The following is an 8,090-nucleotide window of genomic DNA, read 5'->3' as shown; positions in this document are numbered from 1 at the left end:
GGCACGATGAACTGTAGCAACGGTGCATACTCAGGGAGAACACTTATACCTTGAAATTTAGTGACAGATCATCTTATAATGCTACCGCCGTACTAAGCAAAATAAGATGCATAAAGGATAAACATCAGATGCAATCAAAATATGTGACATGATATGGCCATCATCATCTTGTGCCTTTGATCTCAACTCCAAAGCACCATCATGATCTCCATCGTCACCGGCTTGACACCTTGATCTCCATCGTAGCGTTGTTGTCGTCTCGCCAACTATTGCTTATACAACTATCGCTACCGCTTAGTGATAAAGTAAAGCAATTACATGGCGATTGCATTTCATACAATAAAGCAACAATCATAAGGCTCCTGCTAGTTGTCGATAACTTTTACAAAACATGATCATCTCATAAAACAATTTATATCTCATCACATCTTGACCATATCATATCACAACATGCCCTGCAAAAACAAGTTAGACGTCCTCTACTTTGTTGTTGCAAGTTTTATGTGGCTGATATAGGCTTCTAGCAAGAACAGTTCTTACCTATACATCAAAACCACAACAATTTTTCGTCAAGTGTGTTGTTTTAACCTTCAACAAGTACCGGCCATAGTCAAACTCGATTCAACTAAAGTTGGAGAAACAGACACCCGCCAGCCACCTGTGTGCGAAGCACATCGGTAGAACCAGTCTCATGAACGCGATAATGCAATCTTGGTCCGGGCCGCTTCATCCAACAATGCTATCGAATCAAAATAAGACGTTAGTGGTAAGAAGTATGAATATTATCGCCCACAACTCTTTGTGTTCTACTCGTGCATATCATCTATGCATAGACCTGGCTCGGATGCCACTATTGGGGAACGTAGCATGCAATTTCCAAAAATTTCCTACGATCACGCAAGATCTATCTATGAGATGCATAGCAACGAGAGGGGGAGAGTGTGTCCACGTACCCTCGTAGACCGAGAGCGGAAGAGTTATGTTACCATGGTTGATGTAGTCAAACATCTTCACGATCCAACCGATCCAAGTACCGAACGTACGGCACCTCCGTGTTCAGCACACGTTCAGCTCGATGGCGTCCCTCGAACTCTTGATCCAGTAGAGGGTCAAGGGAGAATTACGTCAGCACAATGGCGTGGTGACGGTGATGATGATGTGATCCACGCAGGGCTTCGCCTAAGCACTACGACAATATGACCGGAGGAGTAAACTATGGATGGGGGCACCACAGACGGCTAAGAGAAATCTTGGTGTGCCATTGAGGTGCCCCCCGCCCCCGTATATAAAGGGGGGAAGGAGGAGGTGGCCGGCCTAGGGAGCGTGAAGGAAATATGCCCTAGAGGCAATAATAAAGTTGTTATTTATATTTCCTTATATCATGATAAATTTTTATTATTCATGCTAGAATTGTATTAACCGGAAACTTAGTGCATGTGTGAATACATAGACAAACAGAGTGTCCCTAGTATGCCTCTACTTGACTAGCTTGTTAATCAAAGATGGTTAAGTTTCCTAGCCATGGACATATGTTGTCATTTGATGAACGTGATCACATCATTAGAGAATGATGTGATGGACTAGACCCATCCGTTATCTTAGCACTATGATCGTTTAGTTTATTGCTGTTGCTTTCTTCATGACTTATACATGTTCCTATGACTATGAGATTATGCAACTCCCGAATGCCGGAGGAACACTTAGTGTGCTATCAAACATCACAACATAACTGGGTGATTATAAGGATGCTCTACAGGTGTCTCTGATGGTGTTTGTTGAGTTGGCATAGATCGAGATTAGGATTTGTCACTCCGATTGTCGGAGAGGTATCGCTAGGGCCTCTCGGTAATGCACATCACTATAAGCCTTGTAAGCAATGTGACTAATGAGTTAGTTGCAGGATCATGCATTACGGAACGAGTAAAGATACTTGTCGGTAACGAGATTGAACTAGGTATGGTGATACCGACGATTGAATCTCGGGCAAGTAACATACCGATGACAAAAGGAACAACGTATGTTGTTATGCGGTTTGACCGATAAAGATCTTCGTAGAATATGTAGGAACCAATATGAGCATCCAGGTTCCGCTTGGTTATTGACCGGAGATGAGTCTCGGTCATGTCTACATAGTTCTCGAACCCGTAGGGTTCGCACGCTTAACGTTCGATGATGATCGGTGTTATGAGTTTATGTGTTTTGATGTACCGAAGGTAGTTCGGAGTCCCGGATGTGATCACGGACATGACGAGGAGTCTCAAAATGGTCAAGACATAAAGATTGATATATTGGAAGGATATGTTTGGACATCGGAATGGTTCCGGATGAGTTCGGGCATTTACCGGAGTACCGGGGGTTACCGGAACCCCTCGGGGAGTCAATGGGCCTTATTGGGCCTTAGTGGGAGAGAGGAGGAGGTGGCCAAGGTGGAGGGCCCCCCCCAAGCCCAATCCAATTGGGTCAGGGGTGCCCCCCCCCCCCCCTTTCCTTCCCTCTCTCTCCCCCTTCCTTCCTCTCCTACTCCAACAAAGGAAGGGGGAATCCTACTCCCACCGGAAGTAGGACTCCCCCCTTGGGCGCGCCATGAGAGGGTCGGCCCTCCCCTCCTCCACTCCTTTATATACGGGGGAGGGGGCACCCCATAGACACACAAGTTGATTGTTTAGCCATGTGCGGTGCCCCCCTCCACAGATTTCCACCTCGGTCATATCGTTGTAGAGCTTAGGCGAAGCCCTGCATCGGTAACTTCATCATCACCATCATCACGCCATCGTACTGACGAAACTCTCCCTCGACCTCAGCTGGATCTAGAGTTTGTGGGACGTCACCGATCTGAACGTGTGTAGATCACGGAGGTGCCATACCTTTGGTGCTAGGATCGATCGGATCGTGAACACGTACGACTACATCAACCGTGTTGTCATAACGCTTCCGCTTATGGTCTACGAGGGTACGTGGACAACACTCTCCCCTCTTGTTGCTATGCATCACCTAGCTGGATCTTGTGTGTGCGTAGGAATTTTTTTGAAATTACTGCGTTCCCCAATAGTGGTATCAGAACCAGGTCTGTGTGTAGATGATATATGGACGAGTAGAACACAAAGGAGTTGTGGGCGTGAGTATATACATATTGCTTGCCGTCACTAGTTGATTCTTGATTCAGTGGTATTGTTGGATGAAGCGGCTCAGACCGACATTACGCGTACACTTACGTGAGACTGGTTCTACCGAGGTGCTTCACACACAGGTGGCTAGTGGGTGTCTGTTTCTCGAACTTTATTTGAATCGGTTTCAATGAACAGGGTTCTTTCTGAAGATCAAAAAGCAATCACTAACTACTTTGTGGTTTTTGATGCGTAGGTAAGAACGGTTCTTGCTAGAAGCTCGTAGCAGCCACGTAAAACTTGTAACAACAAAGTAGAGGATGTCTAACTTGTTTGTGGAGGGCATGTTGTGATGTGATATGGTCAAGACGTGATTATATAAATTGTTGTATGAGATGATCATGTTTTGTAACACAGTTATCGGCAACTGGCAGGAGCCATATGGTTGTCGCTTTATTGTATGAAATGCAATTGCCATGTAATTGCTTTACTTTATCACTAAGCGGTAGAGATGGTCGTAGAAGCAATAGTTGGCGAGATGACAACGATGCTTCGATGGATATCAAGGTGTCAAGCCGGTGATGATGGTGATCATGACGGTGCTTTGGAGATGGAGATCAAAGGCACAAGATGATGATGGCCATATCATATCACTTATATTTGATTGCATGTGATGTTTATCCTTTATGCATCTTATTTTGCTTAGTTTGGCGATAGCATTATAAGATGATCTCTCACTAAATTTCAAGGTACAAGTGTTCTCCCTGAGTATGCACCGTTGCTACAGTTCGTCGTGCCGAGACACCACGTGATGATCGGGTGTGATAAGCTCTACATTCACATACAATGGGTGCAAGCCAGTTTTGCACATGCAGAATACTCGGGTTAAACTTGACGAACCTAGCATATGCAGATATGGCCTCGGAACACTGATACCGAAAGGTCGAGCGTGAATCATATACTAGATATGATCAACATAGTGATGTTCACCATTGAAAACTACTACATCTCACATGATGATCGGACATGGTTTAGTTGATGTGGATCACGTTATCACTTAGATGATTAGAGGGATGTCTATTTAAATGGGAGTTCTTAAGTAATATGATTAATTGAACTTTAATTTATCATGAACTTAGTACCTGATAGTGTTTTGCATATCTATGTTGTAGATCAATAGCTCGTGTATAGCTCCTTGTTTTATTTTTTGATATGTTCCTAGAGAAAAATAAGTTGAAAGATAATAGTAGCAATGATGCGGACTGGATCCGTGATCTGAGGATTATCCTCATTGCTGCATAGAAGAATTATGTCCTTGATGCACTGCTAGGTGACGGTCCTTTTGCAGGAGCATATGCAGACATTATGAACGTTTGACAAGCTCAGTATGATGACTACTTGATAGTTTAGTGCACCATGCTTTACGGCTTAGAACGGGGACTTCAAAAATGTTTTGAAACGCCATGGAGCATATGAGATGTTCCAAGAGTTGAAATTGGTATTTCAGACTCATGCCCGAGTCGAGAGGTATGAGACCTCTGACAAGTACTTTGCCTACAAGATGGAGGAGAATAGCTCAGCTAGTGAGCATGTGCTCAGAATGTCTGAGTACTACAATCACTTGAATCAAGTGGGAGTTAATCTTCCAAATAAGATAGTGATTGACAGAGTTCTTTAGTCACTATCACCAAGTTACTAGAACTTCGTGATGAACTATAATATGCAAGGGATAACGGAAACGATTCACAAGCTCTTTGTGATGCTGAAATTGGCAAAGGTAGAAATCAAGAAAAAGCATCAAGTGTTGATGGTTGACAAGATCACTAGTTTCAAGTCAAAGGGCAAGGGAAAGAAAGGGAACTTCAAGAAGAATGGAAAGCAAGTTTCCACTCCCGTGAAGAAGCCCAAAGCTAGACCTAAGCCTGAAATTGAGTGCTTCTACTGCAAAGGGAATGGTCACTGGTTGTGGAACTACCCCAAATACTTGGCGGATAAGAAGGATGGCAAAGTGAACAAAAGTATATTTGATATACATGTTATTGATGTGTGCTTCACTAGTGTTCATAGTAACCCCAGGGTATTTGATACTGGTTCAGTTGCTATGATTAGTAACTCGAAACAGGAGTTACAAAATGAACAGAGACTAGTTGAAGGCAAAGTGACGATGTGTGTTGGAAGAGATTCCAAGGTTGACAAGATCACCATCGCATACACCCTCTACCTTCGGGATTAGTGTTGAACCTAAATAAATGTTATTTGGTGTTTGTGTTGAGCATAATATGATTGGATCGTGTTTATTGCAATACGGTTATTCATTTAAGTCAAAGAATAATTGTTGTTCTGTTTACATGAATAAAACCTTGTTTGGTCATACACTTAAAATAAATGGTTTATTGAATCTCGATCATAGCAATACACATATTCATAATATTCAGGCCAAAATATGCAAAGTTAATAATGATAGTGCAACTTATTTGTGGCACTGTCGTTTAGGTCATATTGGTGTAAAAGTGCATGAAGAAACTCCATGTTAATGGGCTTTTGGAATCACTTGATTATGAATCACTTGATACTTGCGAACCATGCCTCATGGGCAAGATGACTAAAACTCCGTTCTCCGGAACAATGGAGCGAGCAACTGACTTATTGGAAATAATACATACCGATGTATGCGGTCCGATGAGTGTTGAGGCTCGCGGCGGGTATCGTTATTTTCTGATCTTCACAGATGATTTGAGCAGATATGAGTATATCTACTTAATGAAACACAAGTCTGAAACATTTGAAAAGTTCAAAGAATTTCAGAGTGAAGTGGAGAATCGTCGTAACAAGAAAATAAAGTTTCTACGATCTGATCGTGGAGACGAAATATTTGAGTTACGAGTTCGGCCTTCAGTTGAAACAATGTTGAATAGTTTCGCAACTCAGGCCACTTGGAACACCACAGCGTAATGGTGTGTCCGAACGTTGTAATCATACTTTATTATATATGGTGCGGTCTATGAAGTCTCTTACCGATTTACCACTATCGTTTTGGGGTTATGCATTAGAGACAGCTGCATTCACATTAAATAGGGCACCGTCTAAAAAATCCGTTGAGATGACACCGTATGAACTATGGTTTAGCAAGAAACCTAAGCTATTATTTCCTAAAGTTTGGGGTTGCAATGCTTATGTGGAAAAGTTTCAGCCTGGTAAGCTCAAACCCAAATCGGAGAAGTGCGTCTTCATACTATACCCACAAGAAACTGTTGGGTACACCTTCTATCACAGATCCGAAGGCAAGATCTTTGTTGCTAAAAATGGATCCTTTCTAGAGAAGGAGTTTCTCTCGAAAGAAGTGAGTGGGAGGAAAGTAGAACTTGATGAGGTAATTGTACCTTCTCTTGAATTGGAAATTAGCTCATCACTGAAATCAGTTCCAGTGATGCCTACACCAATTAGTGAGGAAGTTAATGATGATGATCATGAAACTTCAGATCAAGTTACTACCGAACCTCGTAGGTCAACCAGAGTACGTTCCGCACCAGAGTGGTATGGTAATCCTGTTCTGGAAGTCATGTTAGTAGACCATGACAAACCTACGAACTATGAGGAAGCGATGATGAACCCAGATTCCGCAAAATGGCTTAAGGCCATGAAATCTGAGATGGGATCCATGTATGAGAACAAAGTATGGACTTTGATTGACTTGCCCGACGATCGGTTAGCTATTCAGAATAAATGGATCTTCAAGAGGAAGACGGACCTTATAGTAGTGTTACTATCTACAAAGCTCGAATTGTCGCAAAAGGTTTTCGACAAGTTCAAGGTGTTGACTACGATGAGATTTTCCCACTCGTATCGATGCTTAAAAGTCTGTCCAAATCATGTTAGCAGTTGACGCATTTTATGAAATCTGGAAAATGGATATCAAAACTACATTCCTTGATGGATTTATTAAAGAAGAGTTGTATATGATGCAACCAGAAGGTTTTGTCAATCCTAAAGGTGCTAACTGATACGTCTCCATCGTATCTACTTTTCCAAACACTTTTGCCCTTGTTTTGGACTCTAACTTGTATGATTTGAATGGAACTAACCCGGACTGACGCTGTTTTCAGCAGAATTACCATGATGTTGTTTTATGTGCAGAAAACAAATATTCTCGGAATGACTTGAAACTCCACGGAACATCTTAGAAAAAACAATAAAAAATCCTCGCCAAAGATGAAGACCAGGGGGGGCACACCCTTCTCACGAGGGTGGGGGGCGCCCGCCCCCCCAAGGGCGCCCCCCTACCTCGTGGGCCCCCTGTTGCGTCTCCAACTCCAACTCCACCTCCATATATTGAGTTTCGATGAGAAAAAAATTAGAGAGAAGAAATCATCGCGTTTTACGATACGGAGCCGCCGCCAAGCCCTAAAACCTCTCGGGAGGGCTGATCTGGAGTCCGTTCGGGGCTCCGGAGAGGGGGATTCATCGCCGCCGTCATCATCAACCATCCTCCATCACCAATTTCATGATGATCACCGTCGTGCGTGAGTAATTGCATCGTAGGCTTGCTGGACGGTGATGGGTTGGATGAGATTTATCATGTAATCGAGTTAGTTTTGTTAGGGTCTGATCCCTAGTATCCATTATGTTCTGAGATCGATGTTGCTATGACTTTGCTATGCTTAATGCTTGTCACTAGGGCCCGAGTGCCATGATTTCAGATCTGAACCTATTATGTTTTCATGAATATATGTGAGTTCTTGATCCTATCTTGCAAGTCTATAGTCACCTACTATGTGTTATGATCCGGCAACCCCGAAGTGACAATAATCGGGACCACTCCCGGTGATGACCATAGTTTGAGGAGTTCATGTATTCACTATGTGCTAATGCTTTGTTCCGGTTCTCTATTAAAAGGAGGCCTTAATATCCCTTAGTTTCCAATAGGACCCCGCTGCCACGGGAGGGTAGGACAAAAGATGTCATGCAAGTTCTTTTCCATAAGCACGT

The sequence above is a fragment of the Triticum dicoccoides genome, chromosome 2A (assembly GCF_002162155.2).
Source record: "Triticum dicoccoides isolate Atlit2015 ecotype Zavitan chromosome 2A, WEW_v2.0, whole genome shotgun sequence".
NCBI classification, from domain to species: Eukaryota; Viridiplantae; Streptophyta; class Magnoliopsida; order Poales; family Poaceae; genus Triticum; species Triticum dicoccoides.
This window is presented reverse-complemented; position numbering follows the sequence as displayed.